This window comes from Schistocerca cancellata, unplaced genomic scaffold, assembly GCF_023864275.1.
Source record: "Schistocerca cancellata isolate TAMUIC-IGC-003103 unplaced genomic scaffold, iqSchCanc2.1 HiC_scaffold_754, whole genome shotgun sequence".
NCBI lineage: Eukaryota > Metazoa > Arthropoda > Insecta > Orthoptera > Acrididae > Schistocerca > Schistocerca cancellata.
In genome coordinates, this window is record NW_026046765.1 from 9,688,174 (window position 1) to 9,711,762 (window position 23,589).

The window sequence follows — 23,589 nt, forward strand, 5'->3', positions numbered from 1 at the left end:
ATTTGCAATGACACTTATTGCATAAGTAGCTGAACTCAAACGTTTCAGCAGATCATCATTGTGTTTCTTCCAATTTAATCTCTCATCAATGGCCACACCTAAAATTTGGAATATTCTACCTTAGCGTGTGCGGACTCACATTGACATTCGATCATGTCTTTTTGGTGCTTCACTTTTTCTTTATCAGGCAGTATAGTCAGGCTGTACATTACCACTGGATAGAAATAATTAGGTAACTAGGTAAGAAGTGGATCACAATATTAGAGTTGCACTCTAGCAACACTACGGTTCGGTAGTTCTAGTACACTACATAAATGGTAGAATTACCGGTAGTATTGGTAGGGAAAGGAACATAAAAGAATTTGTAAGAAAGAAACTGAGAGACGAGGACTTCTCTTTGTTTTTTTTTTTTTGTTTGTTTGTTTTGTACATAATTTAAACTGCGCTTCTTTCAGTGTTAGCCCATTCCGTATTTTATATCCTTACAGAATATAGATTCCGTTTTACAAGTAATAAAAATTAAGTGATCGCGTAACTTCTGCGTTTTTATGTAACCAAAGCAATTACTTTTGATGCAAGTACAGTTTACATGCACAAACATAATATTCTTCTGAATTGAATATTCATCATCTTGGTTGAAAACAAGAATTTCCTGATATTATTGCTAAATACGAAAGTTCTTTATGAACAACAGAAGCATTTTTTTATGCAAGTTCGATGTAATATTCATGCAATGTTTGATATATTTTTTAATTTTGTTTTACGTTTTTTATTGTGCCTTTTTGTTGAGGAAATGTGGCGTTTTCCAGCATTCTACGATAAATCTGTGTTGTCTTTTTTTCTAACTACAACATCACTTCATGTTATTAATCAACAGTTTTCGAGTAAAATCTGAACATTGACAATTTCAATTTTGCTACAAACACTTTTTATTTTTAAGCAACAGACATTAGGATAGTAAAAACGCTCTGTAAGTTACCCAGGCCTTTACACATCCTCACTCAGTTTCTAGACGCTTCACCGCTTCCGGTCTTCAGGGGAATCAAATAAGACACTGATCACATACGTAAAGAAAGCGTTGGTTGTAAGGTAATGCCCGACAGGTATGCAACACATCTGATGTACAGGTAACGTGGCTACGACCCTAACTGACCAAACTCTTCCCGAACAGGCCATGAAGGCCCAAAGGTACCGACCGGCCGCCGTGTCATTCTCGGCCCAGAGGCGTCACTGGATGCAGATATGGAGAGGTATGTGGTCAGCACTAGAGATGGGGGATCCGCTCTTGAACTGATTCATAGAGTTGAATCTTTCAAAGGAGTGAACAATCAGTGATTCAGAAAAAAAGAATGGTAGCTCCAAACGTTTCCCACGGCAGAGAGAGAGAGAGAGAGAGAGAGAGAGAGACGGAGCATATCATCAGCGCCTCTGCTGGTCACAGCACAGTGCACACCACACAACACAGCCAGCGCCGGCCTCTGCCCTGCTTCTACCTTGGCTGCCTGCATTGTGCAGTGCCCCATTGGATTTTGTGTTTCACATAAGCGGTGCCGTCTCTGTGTGTCGTCTGCCGTGTGCAATGTCTGGCACAGCTTAACTTCGCATCGCACTCTGTCGGCGATCGTTTCAGTCGCACGTCCTGCCCTCTGGGCAGTTGATGCGAGCAACAGGACTGAGAGCCACCTAGCGGATAACATAGGAACTACTTGCAACAACTTCCTCGCAAGGGAACGGACGATTTGTCTTGGAGCGGGTGAGTGGTGTCCGTTCACTGCTCCCCCCACCCTCGGAACTCGCCCGCTCAACGCTCACCCCACCATTCTCGACTCTAGCCAGAGCGTTGAGCAAAGCAACTCAGGTGTCACTCTGGTCTCTGCGGTCTTAGCTCACGCAGTAATACAGCTCGCGGCTCGACCTGCTCGACTCAGTGCTTCTGCATCGGAGTTGGTCTCTAGTGGATATTGTTCTTCGTAGTAATGCCGCTATGTATATTACATTATTATGTTATGTATACATCATTTGTTTTTATTTTATTTTTATTTGTTTAAACTGATCAGATTAGGTTCCTGATGACTCCTCTTACTATAGGATTTTTATTATAGACACTCGAATTTACGCTTTAATTACGAGCGAACCGATAAACGTATCGCAAAATGTGATACACCAATATTTTCCTTGTTTTATTCTGCGTAAGGCTATATGCAGCACTTTCGTTTTACAGTCAAATTTATATTTTTTTTTCTTATTCTGGTACGGATTTTGCGATTTTAGGCGTCTTCGGAAGGAAACGTTCACTTTAAAAATATATGGCTTGCGATGTATTTGTATGAGGTTAATGAAATTTTAATACATTATAGCCAAATATATTGTTAATGTAAATCTCAAGTTACAACATTTTCCGATCACCCAAAAAACCACGACAGTGCAAAATAAATCAATAATCAAAAACTTTGTCATATTGTGGAAATTTCAATAAACAATACAAAATTCTTACTCATTATCTGTGTTACTTCAAAATAGGATCAAATAAGATCAAAATACAGGTATAGTACTGGAATAAACCAAGTTTAAAGGGCAATGTGCCTTCCATTTATTTTCTATTGTAAATGAGTGGTGAGTCATGAAAAAGAGCTAATTCATTTCAGAGAGTGAACAGTTCTGATCCGTTCTCTGAATAGAACAGTTTTGCCCATCTCTAGTCAGCACACCGCTCTCCCGGCCGTATGTCAGTTTCCGAGACGAGTAGCTCCTCAGTTCGCCTCACAAGGGCTGAGTGCACCCCGCTTGCCAACAGCGCTCGGCAGACTGGTTGGTCAGCCATCCAAGTGCTATCCCAGCCCGACAGTGCTTAACTTCGGTGATCTGATGGGAACCGGTGTTACCACTGGGGCAAGGCCGTTGGTTAGCTGACCAAAGCTACTAGGAAAATTACTTTAGTCTGCGCTTAGTTACGATAGCATAGAGTAGTTTTCAACTCTAATCACAATAGATTATACAATAACTATAAATGAAATATTTAGTGTGGATATGCTCGATATTCAGAAATCTTCTCGAAGACCGTTATTGTGAAGTATAATATCGGCCGTTTATGTTGTTTTGTGGTCATCAGCCCAAAGACTGGTTTGGTGCAGCTCTCGATGCCAGTGTATCTTGTGTGAGCCTCTTCAACTCCAAATAAGTGCAGCAACCCACATCGACGTGAACGTGCTTACTGTACTCGTCCTTTGATCTCCCTATGCAATTTTGGCTCTCCACCCTTCCCTTCATTACCGAATTGACATTTTTTGATACCTCAGGACGCGTCCTGTCAACTGATCCCTTATTTTAGTCAAGTTGTGCCAACTGAATGCAATATCTCCTCAGTCTACCCACCTAATTCTCAGCACTCTTTTGCGGCAGCACATTTCAAATGCTTTTATCCTGTTTTTCCTTGAACTGCTTATTGTCCACGTTTCCCTTCCGTAAAAGGCTACACTCCATACAAATACCTCCAAAAAAAATTTCCTACCTTTTGGTGTTATATTTTAATGTTAATAAATTCAGACATAAAGGAATTGCAGACATCGGATGCGAGTGGGCATTGGTTTCATTACGGAAATCGGCGAAATGTCATAAGTAATAAGGATAATCGCAAGGGGCACTACAGTCGTAGTGTGTGGTAAGTTGAAAATTTGTGACTGACGGGAGGCGTGCCAGGGTAGGCCGTGTAGCTGCGATGACCACTGTGCCCGGATGGGTCGCTAGTCCTGCTGGGTCAAAGTGGTGTCTTGCCGGCACCGTGGCTCATTGTGTTCAGTCTGTGATAACAATAGAAAAAACTGAGTAAAATATTCAACGATCGTTTAGAACACGTGTTATATGACCTCCGCCCCAACCAACTGAAGACGAAAAAAAAAAAAAGAGTTGTTTGAGTATCTGTTGCATAGTAAGCACAAGACTCTGATTCGAATACTGGTCTGGACCAATTTTTAACTTTCCCCACTGATTTGAAAGAATGCCCACTCGCAACTAATGTATGTAATTCGTTTGTGTTATTTCATAGTGGCTGCTGTTTCAAAATGGTGTGTGTTTCTTATTACATTTCCGAAGGAACACACCACATCCATTCAGGGTGGTCCATTGATAGCGACCGGTTCAAATATCTCACGAAATAAGCGCCAAACGAAAAAACTACAAAGAACAAAACACGTCTACCTTGAAGGAGGAAACCAGATGGCGCTATGGTTGGTCCGCTAAATGCCGTAGGTCAAACGGATATCAACTGCTTTTTTTAAAAATAGGAACCCCCATTTTTATTTCATATTCGTGTAGTACGTATAGAAATATGAATGTTTTAGTTGGACCACTTTTTTCGCTTTGTGATAGATAGCGCTGTAATAGTCACAAACGTATAAGTACGTGGTATCTCGTAACATTCCGCCAGTGCGGACGGTATTTGCTTCGTGATACATTACCCGTGATAAAATGGACCATTAACAGTTGCGGAAAAGGTCGATATCGTGTGATCAAAATCCCAAAAGGGCGTGTGCTATGTATGCTGCTCGACATGCTGGACGACATCATCCAAGTTTCCGGACCGTTCACCGGATAGTTACGTTGTTTAAGGAAACAGGAAGTGTTCAGCCACATGTGAAACGTCAGCCACGACCAGCAACAAATGATGATGCCCAAGTACGTGTTTTAGCTGCTGTCGCGGCTAATCCGCACATCAGTAGCAGACAAATTGCGCGATATTCGAGAATCTCAAAAACGTCGGTGTTGAGAATGCTACGTCAACATCGACTGCACCCATACCATATTTCTATGCACCAGGAATTGCATGGCGATGACTTTGAACGTCGTGTACAGTTCTGCCACTGGGCATAAGAGAAATTACGGGACGATGACAGTTTTCTTGCACGCGTTCTATTTAGCGACGAAGCGCCATTCTCCGACAGCGGTAACGTAAACCGGCATAATATGCACTATTGGGCAACGGAAAATCCACGATAGCTGCGACAAGTGGAACATCAGCGACCTTGTCGGGTTAATGTATGGTGCGGCATTATGGGAGGAAAGATAATTGGCCCCCATTTTATCGATGGCAATCTAAGTAGTGCAATGTATGCTGATTTCTTACGTAATGTTCTACCAATGTTACTACAACATGTTTCACTGCATGACAGAATGGCGATGTACTTCCAATATGATGGACGTCCGGCACATAGCTCGCGTGCGGTTGAAGCGGTATTGAATAGCATATTTCATGACAGGTGGATTGGTCGTCGAAGCACCATACCATGTCCTGCACGTTCACCGGATCTGACGTCCCCGGATTTCTTTCTGTGGGGAAAGTTGAAGGATATTTGCTATCGTGATCCACCGACAACGCCTGACAACATGCGTCAGCGCATTGTCAATGCGTGTGCGAACATTACGGAAGGCGAACTACTCGCTGTTGAGAGGAATGTCGTTACACGTATTACCAAATGCATTGACCTTGACGGACATCATTTTGAGCATTTATTGCATTAATGTGGCGTTTACAGGTAATCACGCTGTAACAGCATGCGTTCTCAGAAATGGTAAGTTCACAAACGTACATGTATCACATTGGAACAATCGAAATAAAATGTTCAAACGTACCTAAGTTCTGTATTTTAATTTAAAAATCCTACCTGTTACGAACTGTTCGCCTAAAATTGTGAGCCAAATGCTTGTGACTGTTACAGCGCTATCTATCACAAAGCGAAAAAAGTGGTCCAACTAAAATATTCATATTTCTTTACGTACTACACGAATATGTAATAAAAAATGGGGGTTCCTATTTAAAAAAAAACACAGTTGATATCCGTTGACCTATGGCAGCGCCATCTAGCGGGCCAATCATAGCACCATCTGGTTTCCCCCTTTAAGCTAGACAAGTTTCGTTCTTTGTAGTTTTTTCGTTTGACGCTTATTTCGTGAGATATTTGGCCAGGTAACGATCAATGGACCATCCTGTATTTAGTTAACAAATTCCTCTTTTACGGAAATACTTTTCTTGCTGTAACTAGTCGCTCACCGCGTGTCGTTTTGCTGACCAAATAGGAAACCCATCCACTACTTTTAATGCCGCATTTCCTAACCTAATTCCCACAGAATCGATTGAGTTAAGTCAACTACATTCCACTACCCTTTTTTACTTTTATTGGTGTTCTTTTCAAGATAGTAGGGATTTTATTCAACTGCTCTTCCAAGTTCTTTACTGTATCTAACCAAACGTAATTTCACTGACAAACCTCAAAGTTCTTATATCATCTCCCTGAACTTCAATTTCCTTTCAAAATCATTTCTTGGTTTCCTTTAACGCTTGCTTAAAGAACTGATTGAATATCATCTGGGATAGGTTACAACCCTACCTCACTCGTTTTTCAACTACTGATTTCCTTCCATGTCCTTCGACTCTCATAACTGCGGACTGGTTTCTACACAAGTTGTAAATAACCTATTGTTCCGTTTATTTTAACCCTGCAACCTTCCGAATTTCTAAGCGTATATTTTGTCAACATTTTTACGAGGATTCTCTAAAGCTACAAAAGTTCTAAATGTAGTTTTTAGTTCCTTTAACCTATGTTCTATGGCGCTTATGTTCCAAGACTCATGATCAGAATAGCCTAGCGTGTTTCTACATTTCTCCACAACTGAAACTGATCTTCTCCAGTATTGGCTACTACTAGTTTTTTCATTCTTCCGTAAGTGACGCGTGTCAATATTTTCGACCATGACTTATTGATAGTTCTGTAATATTCACACCTGACACCACCTGCCTACTTTGTAAATGGATTTATTACATTCGCAACATCGGCATCTCACTCTCGTTTTAGCCATATTAGTGGTAGACAGTGGCCAGATCCCCATCTCACCACAACCCCTTCTATCCCAGGGACGGAGTTTGCGTACCCCGTCTGTCTGTAATCCCATGTGAAAGTGTGAGAACGTTTTCGATGTGTAACCGAGGTGGGACGTGGGTGCCAGCCCGATATTCACCAAATCGGCTGTGGGAAACAGCGTAAGACCCCCAGTCAGGTCGACCACCACACAGGTCCTCGTTTAATTCGATTCTGGGCCGGCGCAACTTTCCTAGCTCGGCAAGAGGCGTGGCTATCCAGACGGGTCGTTTGTTTAGATTAAGCAGTTGCAGCATTTACGTCTTTGACGCAATAGTTTTATCTGTGAACGGCGCTGTTGTGCCTATTGTGTCATATGTGGCGCCTAGGTATTTTATCCCTCAGTATAGCTTTGAATCACGTGGCATATCTGCGTATTGAGAGGCTCGCTTGGACAGTCGGATGTAGCTAATGACGTGTCTCGAAAATGGATGTAAGGTTCACAGCCGAAATATCTGAAGAGGAAGTTTTGACAGCTGGTGTGCACGCACACAAAATGATGGAATATTGTATCCGCCGGGAAAATTTAAAAAATGATATAGTGTAATGTGTTTGAGGGAAGCAATTTGGCAAACAAAGCGCTGGGGGACAACGAAAGAAGATAATAGAAAATATTCCAGAGGTAACGAATTCAAAATCACAAAGCACGGAAAAGTATAGCACTATTTAGAGACATGCTGACCTGATAATGCATAGTCTTTAGAAGATGATGATAACCTTTATAATCTCCACAGTCTACCGGCTTTAATGCACTCTTATTCTCTCACTCTTAGCCTGAAGATTGTACTTCGTCTGCATAAAGCTGCTTTGTGTGGTTCGCAGAGGGAATGTTGTTAGTAATAGCGTAGTTCGGTATTTTCTCCTCGTACAAACGAGCGCAGTGCAAGATAAATTAATCCAGCAAAGAACAGCGCACCCGTGGTATAAAGAACACTTTTGTTATTTTTCCACTCGTGGCGCCGGCGGAGGTCCTACAGGCGCTTTAAAACAGAGAACTGACAGACTGGAAAAGCGAGGCCGTGACGGGTCTGAATGAATTACGTGAGTTCTGTGACACGTACCGTAATTCAGACAGCCTGAATTGTACATTCGTCTTGTGCAGAATGGTGCGAGAGCTGCAGCAGATACGGGCGTCGTTTGTGTAGCAATTCGATGGACAGACGTGTCGCAGGAGAAGCTACTGCCTGTGAGCTCTGTGCTCGTTCCCTGCTATTTTTATGCCGGCGCAGCCATTCACCGCAACAAATGTGACGTGTACGACTGTAAGTAACGAAACGAGTGCTGAAGATGGCTACTCACGATTAACACAGGTCACCATCACTCACCTATTACAGCACATATGAATAAATGAGATACTAAAGCTGGCTCTAAAGCCGGAGATAAGTTCTCCCACAATTTTTGCGAAGAGCCTAACGGTGTTCAGAAGAGGATAGGCTAAATACAGTTGGCGGTGGCGTGTTCGTTGCTGTCAGAAGTAGTTTATCTCGTAGAAAATTAATGCAGATATTTCCTGTGAGTTAATATGGGTATAGGTCATTCTTGGCAATTGGAAGAAAATAATAACTGGTTCCTCTACCTATCTCCCAACTCAGGTGATTCAGTTACTGAAACGTTGAAAGAAAACTTGAACCTAATTTCAAACACGTGTCGGACTTACACAACTGCAGTTGGTTGTGACTTAAATTAACACTCGATGTTATTGTTGTTGTTGTTGTGGTCTTCAGTCCTGAGACTGCTTTGATGCAGTTCTCCATGCTACTCTATCCTGTGCAAGCTTCTTCATCTGCTAGTACCTACTGCAACCTACATCCTTCTGAATCTGCTTAGTGTATTCATCTCTTGGTCTCCCTCTACGATTTTTACCCTCCACGCTGTCCTCCAATACTAAATTGGTGATCCCTTGATGCCTCAGAATATGTCCTACCAACCGATCCCTTCTTCTACTTAAGTTGTGCCACAAACTTCTCTTCTCCCCAATCCTATTCAATACCTCCTCATTAGTTATATGATCTACCCATCTAATCTTCAGCATTCTCCTGTAGCGCCACATTTCTAAAGCTTCTATTCTCTTCTTGTCCAAACTATTTATCGTCCACGTTTCACTTCCATACATGACTACGCTCCATACAAATACTTTAAGAAACGATTTCCTGACACTTAAATCAATACTCGATGTTAACAAATTTCCCTTCTTCGGAAAAGCTTTCCTTGCCATTGCCAGTCTACATTTTATATCCTATCTACTTCGACCATCATCAGTTATTTTGCTCCCCAATAGCAAAACTCCTTTACTACTTTAAGTGTCTCATTTCCTAATCTAATTCCCTCAGCATCACCCGACTTAATTCGACTACATTCCATTATCCTCGTTTTGCTTTTGTTGCTGTTCATCTTATACCATCCTTTCATGACACTGTCCATTCCGTTCAACTGCTCTTCCAAGTCCTTTTCTGTCTCTGACAGAATTACAATATCATCGACGAACCTCAAAGTTTTTATTTCTTCTGCGTGGATTTTAATACCTACTCCAAATTTTTCTTTTCTTTCCTTCACTGCTTGCTCAAAATACAGATTGAATAACATCGGGGATAGGCTACAACCCTGTCTCACTCCCTTACCAACCATTGCTTCCCTTACATGCCCCTCGACTCTTGTAACTGCCATCTAGTTTCTGTACAAATTGTAAATAGCCTTTCGCTCCTTGTATTTTACCCCTGCCACCTTCAGAATTTGAAAGAGAGTATTCCAATCAACATTGTCAAAAGCTTTCTCTAAGTCAACAAATGCTGGAAACGTAGGTTTGCCTTTCCTTAATCTATTTTCTAAGATAAGTCGTAGGGTCAGTATTGCCTCACGTGTTCCAATATTTCTACGGAATCCAAACTGATCTTCTCCGAGGTCAGCTTCTACCAGTTTTTCCATTCGTCTGTAGAGAATACGCGTTAGTATTTTGCATCCGTGACTTATTAAACTGATTGTTCGGTATTTTTCACATCTGTCAGCACCCGCTTTCTTTGGGATCGGAATTATTATATTCTTCTTGAAGTCTGAGGGTATTTCGCCTGTCTCATAGATCTTGCTCACTAGACGGTAGAGTTTTGTCAGGACTGGCTCTCCCAAGGCCGTCAGTAGTTCTAATGGAATGTTGTCTACTCCCATGGCCTTGTTTAGACTCAGGTTACCCTCGATATGTTGGCGAAAATACATGTTTAAATCCGTAGGTACGCATAAAACATCGACCGAAATTCTGCTACGCGCATTCTCTGAAAATTATTTCGACCAAGTCGTTCACGGGCCCACTCGAATTGGTTGGTGGGTTACGTCGTCCATAAACAGCCCTTTTCGATCTATCCCAGACATGTTCGATAGGGTTCATGTCTGAAGAACATTCTGGTCACTCTAGTCGAGCGATGTCGTTATCCTGAAGGAAGTTGTTCACAAGATTTGCACGACGGGGCGCGAATTGTCGTCCATGAAGACGAATGCATCGCCAATATGCTGCTGATACGGTTCCACTACTGGGCTGAGGATGGCATTGATATATCGTACAGCCGTTACGGCGCCTGTCATGACCAACAGCGGCATACGGCGGCCCCACATGATGCCACACCAAAATAGGAGGGAACCTCTACCTTGTTGCACTCGCTGGACAGTGTGCCTAAGTCGTCCAGCCTGACCGGGTTGCCTCCAAACACGTCTCCGACGACTGTCTGGTGAAGGCATATGCGACACTCATCAGTGAAGAGAAGGTGATGCCAATCCTGAGCGGTCCATTCGGCATGTTGTTGGGCCCATCTGAACCGCGCTGCACGGTGTCGTGGTTGCAAAGATGGATATCACCATGGATGTCAGGAGTGAAGTTACGCATCATGGAGCCTATTGCGCACAGTTTGAGTCCTAAGACGACATCATGTGGCTGCGCGTAAATCGTTATTCAACATGGTGGCGTTGCTGTCAGTTTTCCTCCCATCCATAATCCGTAGGTAGCGGTCATCCACTGCAGTAGCAGCCCTTGGGCGGCCTGAGCGAGGCATGTCATCGACAGTTCCTGTCTCTCTGCATCTCCACCATGTCCGAACAACATCGCTTTGGTTCACTGGGAGACGCCTGCACACTTTTCTTATTGAGCGCCCTTCCTGGCACAAAGTAACAATGCGGACGCGATCGAACCGCGGTACCTCCTTCCTGGTGGAATGACTGGAACTGATCGGCTGTCGGACCCCGTCCGTCCAATAGGCGGTGCTCATACGTGTTTGTTTACTTCTTTGTGTGGGATTAGTGACATCTATGACCAGTCTAAGGGACTGCGTCTGTGATACAATATCCACGGTCAACGTCTGTCTTCAGGAGTTCAGGGAACGGGGTGATGCAAAACATTTTGATGTGTGTATTTCATAGGCCTTAGGACGAAGACTATGTAATATTTCGTAACAACAAACTGCTGCCGATGAGCGTGACGTCTCAACTGTTTACATTAGTTTCGTTTTAGCAGTTACCAGCGGGCGCATGGGCTTGCATAGTTGAGTCCCGCTTCTGGTTACTAGCTGTTACGTGCGTCCGCAAGCAGCCAGATGCTAACCGGAAAAAATAATCTGGCGTTCCCAAGCTGCCAGATTCGCACCTGCGCAGAGTAGTCTGAGTTACTAGTTCCACGTGGGGCGCTAGTTCCACGTGGCCCGTGTTCACTTTTAGTGATTTTGTTTTGTCCTCTTCGTTTACAGCTCCCACGTCAAATGAAAACAAAACGGATTTCTGTCACCCGGAGCCATCAAGTGAATTAAAATACATTCATTTAATTACGAAAGGCTGAAATATTACTTTGTTTTCTGATTTTACTTGATTTACATGTTTTTGGCACTCAAGCATTATTCGCCTTGCAGACCAATGAAGTTATTTTTGTCGTTTTGCTACATAAATTTGGCTTTTATTTATCTTTTCCGATAAGGCAGTCAGTTTTTTTGAAACGAAGTGTTGCGTTCCACAGTACTGGCTAGTGTCAGCTGTTCGCTGAATTTGAAGTGCACGTTTTCATCTTCTGGCACATATGGCGTAGCCATAATACAGTTCCAAACATGACCTAATACAGTACTGGTACTCTAAGAAAATTTACATCCCGAAAGCACACTGCAAAGCTTTGTTAGCTTGGGGCCTACTTCATTGTGAATTTTAACATACGAATCTGTATTGCAAGCCGAGTTATGCATTTTAGTATGGTTTACTTAAGCCGTGGCGCCAATCAGTTAGTAGACTGTTCTGTCTCGCCCCACTGGGTGTAGTATCGACTATCCCTCTTGAGACCCCATTGTCAGTATCTATGAGGAAGAGTTGGTGTGTGTCGGCTCTGTCGTTAGAAGATCTTTGCTTGCCTATATATATGCGGGTTTCGCTGGCCCGAGAGGGAGGCACGAAGTTTGGGAATTGGCGCTACCGTCGCGACAAGAGGTGGTCACGAGGTTCGAGCAGACGAAACCACGAGCTGCGCAAGGAGGGCCTGCGCAGAGCGAAGATGCCGGAGTACTTCACCGGGGTCAGCATCGACTACAAGCAGCTTCCCGACATTCCGTCGGTTGCTGGGCAACATTAGTGTCGGACGACCGCTCGTGGCCTGGCTGCCCTCTTCTAATGGTTCAAATGGTTCTAAGCACTATGGGACTTAACATATGAGGTCATCAGTCCCCTAGAACTTAGAACTACTTAAACCTAACTAACCTAAGGACATCACACACATCCATGCCCGAGGCAGGATGAGAACCTGCGACCGTAGCAGCTGCACGGTTCCGGACTGAAGCGTCTAGAACCGCTCGGCCACAGCGGCCGGCTGCCCTTTTCTACCGGGCTTTCATCGGTACAACTCAGTAACCGCTGCGACGCACCGTAGATCCATGGAACTGCTTGCTGATAAAGGGAAGTAACATTCTATAATCCTCGTGGTGATTTGCTTCATTGTCTGCCTGCCTTCCTTATTATTTTCTGGTTTGTACCCGACCCTCAGAGTTTTACTCTGAGCTCGTAGACATAGGCAGTAGCATTGTACTAAGACACTAGGTGTTTGAAAATTTGTCCCGCTATTATATGGCCTTTCCTTTCTGGTTTTTACCCGATCATTAATGTTCTAATTAATCAGTTCTTGGTGGTAAATAGAGCCAGAACAATTGTACTAAGGCACAGGTTGCCGTTAAACAAAAGAAGGACCTTGTGGTTAGATTTAGCTGTTAACCGGTTCTATTCTTTGACTGTAATTGCATTTCTCAGTCATTAGTTATAATATGAACAACCTGTTGAACTAAGCTGTTCGTTTCCGTGTTTGAAAGACCCGGTCGTTATTGGTATATTATAGTTGGACCTTGTGGTTCCGTCGAGTGAGTTCTTTCGTAATAAGTGTCCACACGTTATCTTTTAAAACGTTCCTTCACAGCGGTTTTAACAAACGACAATCAGTTTAACTTTCAAAATATTAACAGCCAACTGTCATCAGGGCTTTAGTCAAAATAAAATCGTCGGAAGGGCCGGTTTGGATCCAGTCACCCTTCTTTGTCGATTGAAATTAAGAGGTTGGTTGCTTTGAAATAAGCCATATCATCGTCATATTGTTTGCTAATCTGTTTAAAATTTAAGCACAGGTGCGCATCTTAACCCCAAACCTTTCGACATACAGCTTTCAAATTAAAAGTTAAGTCATCTGTTTTGTGTAACTGAATCACTCTTGACATCAATGGTGCTTATATAGTCTTCATGTGTTGTAGAAGGGCATTTAGTAAGACAGACTGTGTCCAGCGCGGTAGTAAACACGGCTGTTTAACCCGACAATGGGGAGGGCTGTAGGTCCAGCTGTCTTGTAATTATTGTCATATTGTTTGCTGTTTTGCAATACAGCACTTCAGATTCCTTTTGCGAATATTAAAAGCTTATTCAACTTCAGGTTTAAGGTCGAAAGAATTTTGCAAAGATATTAATTTTAGTAAAGAAAATTTTATGGTTAAATGCTTCGATTTGCAAGCAGTTTTATCCCTTAGGTTTGGTTCAAATGGCTCTGAGCACTAAGGGCATCTGAGCATCTGAGGCCATCAGACCCCTAGAACTTAGAACTACTTAAACCTAACTAACCTAAGGACGTCACACACACCCATGCCCGAGGCAGAATTCGAACTTGCGACCATAGCGGTCGCGAGATTCTAGATAGAAGCGCCTAGAACTGCTCGGCCAGTGCGGCCGGCGATCCCTTAGGAATTCACACACATTTGAACATTTGCCTCGATTATCTCTACAACACAGTTTCTATATTGTTAAGTAAACAGGTTGTCCGAAAAGAAATTTATATTGGTGGGTTTTCCCTTCCACATTTTCCTTAATTTCAGTAAGTATCACTTACGGCTTGGCTTACAAAAGGCGTCCAAATTTCGATTTTAATGCTCCGAAAACTAACGTGCTGTATTTGGTGGAATTCGAATTTATACTTACGTAATACGACATTATGCACGCTATCGTAATACGAAAATGTGGAATGTATATGTTGTAAGATGTCGTGCTCTCCTGACCTTCATTGCTGACATATTCCACCCTCACAATCATATTCCACACATCAAGACGCTTCATTCGAATCCAGACTCGATAAGATAAATTCAATGTTGTATGAATTCATGTAAACGATATGCAAATAACAAGCAAGCACACCATGGTTGAAATACTCGAGGCTGGCGTACACACATACATTCCAGACAAGACGGTCACAGGAGCTTTTGGTTCAGGAGAGAACTGTACAACGGGACGCCGGTCCCTTCAGAGGACGACCCAGCCTATGATGGCCGCTGACCGCCTGTGGAGCGGACAGTGTGGGCCTTAGTAAAAAGGGAGAACGACCCCGTGTTCGGCTTAAAAGCAAATTCCGCTACATTGTATTGGAGCGGCCAACCTACACATTCTTTACACATTGCACGCAGTTTCAGAGAGGTTCACAGGGAGACAGCAAACGCCCAACGCCAATGCTACAGGTTTCCGGATAGGTTGCCTTAAACGAAATGTCATTCTCCTGTTTTAGAACAGCAATGCTGATTGGCAGACGATATTTCTGATGCCTTGAGCTGAAGGAGTAATGGAAGACACCAAAAGATATACCCCTTCACGTCTGGCGTGGAGAGGTGCTGTTCCATTGTCGCTCTTGGAGAGAGGAACAAGTCTCTCCTCAGTACTTCACTGGGACAGCACCTCTGTTGGGAGCGAATCGAAGTGCGACTCTATATTGAGTCCTTGCGATTAAGCTTTGTTCACTGTGTTGGCCGACACACTTATTGTGTGGTGTGAACGGACAGAATTATAGTTTAATGCCTGCGAGCGAATTGTTGAGTGGCATCGTGGTGGACTGGTTATCTGACCACTGTACCATGCCAACAGTTAGACTAGGGACGAATAGGAGTCCTTGACTTCACCAAGGATTAGGGAGAGTTTGATTGGCGAAGGTCAATCCAGATAGAACGAGAGTTATCTTATTTGTCAGCAGCGAGCAGCGCAGACAGCAGTCATCACAGCTTACGGTATTGTGTGCTACAGCTATTGCAAGCCCCATATTTCCTCCACAACAGTACACTTTACTGCATTTCACACGCAACAGCCTCAACTGTACCTAGCAGCATTCTAAAGGATAATTAGTCAAGTTGAGTAGGCGCACCGCTCAGCCTTTCTGCCAAGTCAACAACCATCTTAAACTTTGTATAGTAATTTCACTAGCAAGTCCTATCCTTGAGAGGTAACTGCACATTCTGAAAAGAACCAGGATATAACTTGTTTAATTCATAACTAAAAGTGCCATTGTGATTTCTCAGTATTTTTGCAAAATAAATAATAACTTTCGTTAGTTTCATGTTTTTCTTACACTAACTAGCACTACTCCAGTACCCAAGTACCCACTAGTTACATAAGAAATTTTGTGAATTTTTGTGTCATTTCCTTACAATGGACGACTCCAGAAGATATTTATTCCTGAAAGCTTTTCAAGCATTTCTCTTTAGAACGTTAGGAGCGTCTGTCTGACTTCTGTAGTAGTGTGGGGTTGGAAATTGCATCTTTCAGGAGCCACAGGGTAAAGTGTGCATCTCAGATTAATCCGTTTCACAGAATAGCACAATCTCAGATCAACCCCACGCTCACAGAAAATGGCGACCCTGCCAGGATAGGTAAAATAGGTAAGCTACCAGGATAGGAAAGTGTCAGATTAGTTAGGTATGGCAGGTTGCAGCAGTAGCACTTTGAAAAACTTTCTTTCATGTATTAAATAGCTATTTGCAAAGATTGGGATCAGAAAAGATACAGGTAGTGAAGAAAGTAGAATTGCAGGGAAAAGCCAGCCAGTGTGGCCTCGCGGTCAAAGGCGCTTTAGTCTGGAACCACGCGACCACTACGGTCGCAGGTTCGAATCCTGCCTCGGGCATGGATGTGTGTGATGTCCTTGGGTTAGTTAGGTTTAAGTAGTTCTAAGTTCTCGGGGACTGATGACCTCAGATGTTAAGTCCCATAGTGCTCAGAGCCATTTTTTTTGCGGGGTAAAGGGCGTGTGTTATTGTGTTGGAAAATTTTGCATTGTTACTATTTTTGTGTAGCTGTTAGGGAATAGAATTTTCAGGTGATAGGCACAGATAACGCAGAGACTCAGTGTGACGCAGCATCATATAAGTTAGAATTAAGAAATAACATTTTTCTCCCTTTGCAAGGGCACAGGTAGAGATTGGAGACTGTAGCAGAGCAGACAGAACATTAGCAGAGATGTCACGAAGTTGTTGTTGTTGGTTCAACCAACTGGTAAGTGGTCGTACAGTTTTGTAGATAGGGTTGTGGTGTGTTGAAAGAATTTCCATGTTAACGAGAGCACAAGCCAAAAGGTTACGTGAGAGACAGCAAGTAGACAAGATGGGGGAGAATCAACCAGATAGACAGCAAGTAAACGAGCTTATTGAGAATGTGACAGAAGGTGAACCTGAGAATAAGACAGGCGGTGAATCAGAGCGTAGGACAGTCGGGAAGCTGCAGAATCAGCTGGCTCAGTTAGACTGGGATGAAATTGAGACAGATCAGATGGGAATCGAAGGGATGAGAACATCGAATTTCCAGAATATGAAATTCCAGGTAGGGCACACATTCTGAACCAGAAATAGAAAACCCACGTTGGAAATGGCAAAGATTAGAAGCGAAACGAGCATAGGAAACGCGTTTGTTTGCCGCATATTCAGGGACAGCATACGCGTCAATGTCAATGAACTGGCAGTTAGCTAACGTTGAAAGAGAAGTAGACAGTGAGGAAGGGGGCGAACATTTAGAATACGTCGAACCTATCGTACACATTCTAAATATGCTCCAACAGCATACACAGAATTTTGCGGAGTTACAAGCGCCATGAAAAGGTTCCGTAACAGACGCTACTGTACCTGCAAACACAAGACATACACAACAGACAGGGTAGAATGCAGAGTTGTTTGCGCCACATAATGGTTCAATGACAAACGCAACTATTTCTCAACACAGACAGCACGAGTTGTTGCAGTTATCAAACTTAGAAACGCCACAGCATAGCCCAGTAAACGTCGTAATTGGCCGAGTGGAAAACAATAGATCGAGAATGCATAGTTTAGCAGAAGGTAGTGTTACAGGACAGGACGCGATCATGGAGATGATACTTAAAAATGAACTCTAGTATAACGAAACAGAATCAGGAATTGAAACAGGATAATCAGGCTATTAAGACACAGATCCAACAGGTTAATCAGAACTTGAGACAAGAGATAAAGACACAGATTCAACAGGTCAAAATTCAGATGGAAGAAGGGATCGCTAGAATTGATAGTCTGATCACACAGATAAACAAAGACGTGAAAGAATTCAGGTACCAACACAAGGTCAGCAGCAATTGCGCACTGACGTGGGCAAGGTCCAAATGAACATCGTAAACATTGACAAAAAGGTGGAACGTATTACGAAAAAAGCCACTCGAACAGCAGTACAAATTTCGTAAGAAAAAGCAATTTAAAGCAAGGTCGCAAAGGTTTCACTGAAAAAATACGATCAGCGGCTCAATAAAATATAACTTAAAAAGAAAGATCGGTTTGAAAAACATCTAACAGAGTTGATAAAAACTATCGAAGAAAAGATCGAGACCGATTACACCTGTAGCGAAACAATTGACGCGTCTAGCATTAATTCAGTACACGAACACGCGCCGTCTAAGAAAGTTCAAGTAGAACCAAGACTAGACGTAACACTCGCGCAGAAATCGAAACAGAAAACCCCTATTAAAGTAATACATGACATGCCACAGGACCAGGCACAGTACCTAGAAAAACGGAATACATACTTTCAGCCGATACTAATGTAAAGACAGGCAACTGAACCAGTAAATCCAACGACAAAATATAATAGCAGCGCAGGTACTATACCACGAACGACGTGAGTAGAAACACACGAACAACACTTTTGTTCACCAATGATACGATATGACGCGGATATGAGTCAGGAAATTGAGAATAGGCAGACAGGCAGTAGATTACCAGAGAATAAACACGACGACACAAGCAGTGGCAGATTATTTGAGTCCATGAATCAGCCACAAACCGGATTTATGAGTAGATATGATACAGACCACTTCCTTACAGTTAGAAAATTTCAACATTTCGAGGAAGAAGGCGGTAGCTTGCATGCACGCACATTCATCGATCAGTTTCAAGTAGGCTTACCAAACCACTGGAGCGTAGCTCACAAACTTGACTTCATTTGTGCACACATGTCAGAGACAATAGCAGAGGTGATGCAAAAGATTGCGGCTACCTGTACGTCTTGCCTACAGTTCAGAACAGCATTTCTCGAAAGATATTGGTCCAAGGAGGCGCAAAACAAAATTAAATACGAGTTACTTCAAATGACACCATATGAAAACTCACGAGAGAAAAGCGTGGTAAAATTCTTTGATACAATGGACAAAAAGAATCAATGCCTAGACAAAACATACAGTATCGGAGAGCTGATACGTCTGTGTAGAATGAAATTACCGGTAAAGTATCAACAGGTGACAGTAGGAAAAAATGAAAATACTGAAGAATTCAAAGAGATTTTAAGGGAACTTCAATTTATGTTTAAAGAAGACAAGGTGAAAGAAAAAAGGAAGGGAAGGGAACAGCAAAAGGAGAGGACTAGGAAAGAATATTCCAATAATAATAATCGTAATCCTAACACCAATAATTTCTGGCAATTTAACAGACATGGACTTTGGCACAATGGAAACAATTGGCATAGAAACGATAACCTGGATAATTGGTACCGAAATAGGAACGGTAATGGACACTCACACAGTGGCAGATATGGGTTTAGAAATCAAAATGCCAACGGTCAAGGGTACTTCGAAAGAGGTCACGATGTTAGAAACAGCAACTGGCGAGACCGGGGCGCGAATAATTACCGAGGAAATTATGGTCCACAGAGACAAGAACAACACAGCATAGGGAAACCAGAAGTAGAAATTAGGCCACCAAACACTGCAAAACGTAAAGATTGAATTGAAAAATTGCGGAAGAGGTTAGGCAAACTAACGTCCACCCTATCTTATACTAACCACTAAATAAAAGTTAAATTAATAGATCAGAAAAAGAGACACAATACACACTAACTATCTCTTGTAGTATCAAGTACACTACAGCATGCACACAAACAGTAAATGGTACACAACAGTTAAAAGAATGAAGAAGTGTTAGGACATAATTACAGGGCTATTACAAATGATTGAAGCGATTTCATAAATTCACTGTAGCTCCATTCATTGACATATGGTCACGACACACTACAGATACGTAGAAAAACTCATAAAGTTTTGTTCGGCTCAAGCCGCACTTCAGGTTTCTGCCGCCAGAGCGCTCGAGAGCGCAGTGAGACAAAATGGCGACAGGAGCCGAGAAAGCGTATGTCGTGCTTGAAATGCACTTACATCAGTCAGTCATAACAGTGCAACGACACTTCAGGATGAAGTTCAACAAAGATACACCAACTGCTAACTCCATTCGGCGATGGTATGCGCAGTTTAAAGCTTCTGGATGCCTCTGTAAGGGGAAATCAACGGGTCGGCCTGCAGTGAGCGAAGAAACGGTTGAACGCGTGCGGGCAAGTTTCACGCGTAGCCTGCGGAAGTCGACGAATAAAGCAAGCAGGGAGCTGAACGTACCACAGCCGACGCTTTGGAAAATCTTTCGGAAAAGGCTAAAGCAGACGCCTTACCGTTTATAATTGCTGCAAGCCCTGACACCCGATGACAAAGTCAAACGCTTTGAATTTTCGGCGCGGTTGCAACAGCTCATGGAAGAGGATGCGCTCAGTGCGAAACTTGTTTTCAGTGATGAAGTAACACTTTTTCTTAATGGTGAAGTGAAAAGACACGATGTGCGAATCTGGGCGGTAGAGAATCCTCACGCATTCGTGCAGCAAATTCGCAGTCCACCTAAAGTTAACGTGTTTTGTGCAATCTCACGGTTTAAAGTTTACGGCTCCTTTTTCTTCTGCGAAAAAAACGTTACAGGACACGTGTATCTGGACATGCTGGAAAATTGGCTCATGCCACAACTGGAGACCGACAGCGCCGACTTCATCTTTCAACAGGATGGTGCTCCACCGCACTTTCATCATGATGTTCGGCATTTCTTAAACAGGAGATTGGAAAACCGATGGATCGGTCGTGGTGGAGATCATGATCAGCAATTCATGTCATGGCCTCCACGCTCTCCCGACTGAACCCCAAGCGATTCCTTTCTGTGGGGTTATGTGAAAGATTCAGTATTTAAACCTCCTCTACCAAGAAACGTGCTAGAACTGCGAGCTCGCATCAACGATGCTTTCGAACTCATTGATGGGGACATGCTGCGCCGAGTGTGGGAGGAACTTGATTATCGGCTTGATGTCTGCCGAATCACTAAAGGGGCACATATCGAACATTTTTGAATGCCTAAAAAAACTTTTTGAGTTATTGTATGTGTGTGCAAAGCATTGTGAAAATATCTCAAATAATAAAGTTATTGTAGAGCTGTGAAATCGCTTCAATCATTTGTAATAACCCTGTAGAATGAAGAAAAGAAATCATATATATACAATAATTTTTGCCACTATCAGAGAATTTTTGCATTATATAAAATCGGAGTTTTTTTTGTAAATATCAAATATATGTAAAACAAAAATTGTAAATATTTCTGTGTGTCAGAGGGACATCGCCACCAACTCCAGTCACCAGCTCCCTTAACACCAGATGCTTCGAGATAGCGATGGAGAGGATACAGACATGTTGAGAAAGCACTTAGGGCAATAACAACAACATGAAGACCAACGCCACACTGGAAATGCAGGTTGCAACTAGGTTGGACTTCGGGAGAGCAACACGCAGCACGGACGTTTCATATGTCACGACATCGCTATACAACGGAAGAGCGTGGGGAGAATCATAATATGATGAGACGACAATGAAGGTACAATAAATTACTAAGATCTAAAAACTCATCAAGTACCAGTTGGAAAGGCAGTCAGGTCCTACAGATCCTATTTCACTCCTACACTAAAATTCACATATTCCTAGGCCAAGAAGAACAGAAGAATGCAAGAAAAAAGAGAAGATGCAAGATGGAGAAGGGCAGAAGACAGCAAGATACCTTTCTCTCCTGTCCTACAAAGCAAATTGCTACAAAGGCATTGCAACTACTACAACCAACTCTCCAAAAATAAAGCTCAAATCATCAAACAAGTACAAGCGAAAGGCAAACGGAATATTAAGTAGTACCAACCAACATTATCTAGAAATAGATTCAGCAAAATGAACAATATTCTCCTATCACATCGTCAAATCACCATACCGTCCCAGGTGTGACAGTAAAGGACTACCAAGGCATCACTGTTTATGCAGTAAACCACAGTCATCATCATCGGTTAAAAGTACCACTCCATGATGACAACGACAACAAGTAAGACCCGGCATCGCATGCTAGAGTGCTGCTCTCATGATTTGTGACACCCTTACAAATGAGTCGACGGTTCCAGTATTTCAGTGGGGATTGTCGAGCACAGAAACTGATGCAGCACGAAAAAAAAACAAAAAAAATTGATAAAATACGAATGTAGAGTTAAGAAAATGATATATTTGTAAAAATATTTTTTTCCTTTTTTGTAAAAGTAATTATTTTTATTATTGTTTATATAATCTCACAAACTCATGGAAAGTCTATTTATTTATTTTATATGTAAAATTAGAAAAGGACTTATGCAGGAATTTTCTTGTTTAAGTAACAATCAGAAACACCTTTTGGGGGTAAAAATATTAATACCGAGGATCGGAAACACTTCTTCATTCTTACAAAAAAAAAAAAAAAAAAAAAACAAAGAAAAACAGTGACACATAAAGTAAAAGATAATGCCTAAATAAATAAAGCAAAGTAACACAACAGAGGTTTTGTGAACATTTACGCAAAGCATAAGTGAAGAAAAGAGATAACCACACATAATACACTGTACACTTACGAGTTTAAAAAAAAATTGATATTGCAAAAACACATTTTTGGAAATGCAAAAGAAAAACAGTGACACGTATTGGCAACGACAAAGAATAACAACCTTTGTATAGTCTATATTTGCCTAATAAAAAACGTAAATTGTAGAATTAAAAAATAGAAACAATAGCTATAAAGAAATAATTAGAAAAGATTGTTAGGAATGCCTGAGAAAAGTTTATTAAAAAATCTAAAAGAATAATTTTTGCCTGACTTTGTCAGTGTTTTCCTCGGCATTTACAAACCCCAGACAAAAGTTTTGTCAGAAGGAGGGAGTTATGTAAAACATCGTGGTCTCCTGACCTTCATTGCTTACATATTCTGCCCTCACAATCAAATTCCACACATCAAGACACTTCATTCGAAACCAAACTCGATAAGCTAAAGTCAATGTTGTATGAATTTATCCAAACGATATGCAAATAACAATTAAGCACACCGTGGTTGAAATACTCGAGGCTGGCGTACACACATACATTCCAGACACGATGGTCACAGGAGCTTTTAGTTCGGGAGAGAAACTGCACAACGGGATGCCGGTCCCTTCAGAGGACGACCCAGCCAATGTTGGCCAGTGACCGCCCGTGCAGCGGACAGTGTGGGCCTGAGTGAAAAGGGGGAACGACTCCGTGTTCGGCTTAAAAGCAAATTCCGCTACATTGTGTTGGAGTGGCCAACCTGCACATTCTTTACACATTGCACGCAGTTTCAGAGAGGTTCACAGGGAGACAGCAAATGTCCAACGCCAATGCTACAGGATTCCGGATAGGTCGTCTTAAACGAAACGTCATTCTCCCATTTTAGAACAGCAATGCTGATTGGCAGACGATATTTCTGGTGCCTTGAGCTGAAGGAGTAATGGAAGACACCGTAAGATATACCCCTTCACATCTGGCGTGGAGAGGCGCCATTCCATTGTCACTCTTGGAGCGAGAAAAAAGTCTCTCCTCAGTACTTCACTGGGAGAGCACCTCTGTCGGGAGCGAGTCGAAGTGCGACTCTATATTGAGTCCTTGCGATTAAGTTTTGTTCACTGTGTTGGCCGACACACTTATTGTGCGGTGTGAACGGACAGAATTATAGTTAAACGCTTGTTGAGTGGCATCGCGGTGGACTGGTTATCTGACCGGTGT

At 42.4% G+C, this 23,589-nt stretch overlaps 1 pseudogene; it reads right to left on the reverse strand.

Annotated features, from left to right (window-relative positions):
• Positions 1-2,785: 2,785 nt before the first annotated feature.
• On the reverse strand, positions 2,786-2,903 carry LOC126142845 (5S ribosomal RNA; annotated as a pseudogene).
• Between the last annotated feature and the right edge of the window lie 20,686 nt (positions 2,904-23,589).